A 1687-nucleotide genomic window follows, 5' to 3' on the forward strand; every position below is an offset into this window, starting at 1 on the left:
CGGGGAGACCAGAGAAGATAGAAGCCCACAAACACACACACACACACACACAGAGTTATAGACTCAGCTGGAGCAGCAAAGTCCCAGCGGTGTGAGAGAGACGCTGCAAATTTGCAAGCCGCAGTCTGTGGGGGAAGACGATGGCTTAATTATATTTTAAAAAAAGAACGGATAGGGGAGAAAGCAAGAAGTCTGCCTCCTTTTGCCGTTGTTGCTAGCTCTAGTTAGCAGCAAGTTGTCCAGTGTGCGGGAAGAGTTGGAGAGAAATCCTCTTTTCTTTTCTTTTCTTTTTTTGCCCCAAGGATTGCGGGTGTTTCTTCTTCTGCCCTCCGCTTCTCCAGCCGCTCTCGCACCTTTTCCAGCGAGATGTCACAAAAGCATCAAGCGAGGCGAGTTGTCCACTTGGGGAAGGGCGCAGAGCTGAAAGCAGCTTTGTGGATTCTGGTGTCTCGCTCGCGCTCGCTCTCGCTCTCTGGCTTCCCCCACCCTCCTTCCTAGGAAGCTCTCTAGCTCTCCCTGGGTAGCTCCTTCCCAAGCCTTTGAAGCACCAAAGCAGCCCGCAGAGTCCTCGGTATTTATACTTTCTTCCCCCTGCTTTGACATAAGAGGTTTATTTTTGAACTCTCTCACTATTCCACAATCCCCTCCCCTGGGACCCAGAGACCAGGAGGAGGAGGAATGCAAACCGTGATGGGGGGGGGGGGAGAGATTTTGGATGGAACTTCAGGCCAATCAGAAGCCAGGAGGACCCGCCTCTCTTGTTTAAGTGTCAACTCAAACATCCCCCCCCCCAACCACAATCTTATTCTCTTGCTGTTAACCCTTTCAAGACCTTTGCTCAATCCGTAGCAGTTACGTCTGGCGTCAACAAAAGCTATATTTGCGCTCTTTCTACACTGCCTTGAAGAGGAACCTCACTTCTGATTTCTTGTCCTGCCGTTTTCCTATCTTGGAAGGAGGGGAAAAAAGGCTGCTTTAGGAAAATTTCTAAATCCTAATAGATACTTTAAAATCATTAAAAAAAAAAATCTTATCACCTACTGCCATATATTTGGGTCTTCCCAGACAAAATCTGCTTGGGTCATCCCAAAAGGAGCCTCCACTAACTAAAGCCAGGAATTCAGTCTTTATTGTCCCAATGTTTGAGGCAGTCTCAGCTGAGAATTTTCGTCGAATATACAGAGAAATGCAGAAATAGGCAGAAGGCATTAGCTGGGTATATCAAAGGATGAATAGGATCATATGGAAATAAAATAATGTAATCAGTTCTTCTGCGTACGTTCTTTTGAACTGGAGAGATCTCATATTCTAAAAAGGGAAATATTATTCAGAATTCACTTCTCTCTCCCATTCCCTGCCAGTGCATGTTAATCCTAGAGATGATGATGATGATGATGATGATGATGATGATGATGAAATATTCCAACAGTGGAAACAGGGAAAAATGGCATTTTGTGCTTTTTCAAATAAAAAGCAATAACAGTCAAAATATAAAGTATCTTTGGGCTTGACCCCTTCATCTTTATTTATAACATTCCTTTTATTATCCACTGGATGCAGTTCTTAATTTTTTTTGTTCCTGTGTGTTGCTGGCAAAGATATGGTTTATTTTAAAGAGCCCCTCTTGTGGAACATCATGACCCCACGGAATATGAAGCGTGTCCCTCAATTTATGTTCTTGGACTTT

The sequence above is a fragment of the Elgaria multicarinata genome, chromosome 12 (assembly GCF_023053635.1).
Source record: "Elgaria multicarinata webbii isolate HBS135686 ecotype San Diego chromosome 12, rElgMul1.1.pri, whole genome shotgun sequence".
In the NCBI taxonomy this organism is placed as follows: domain Eukaryota; kingdom Metazoa; phylum Chordata; class Lepidosauria; order Squamata; family Anguidae; genus Elgaria; species Elgaria multicarinata.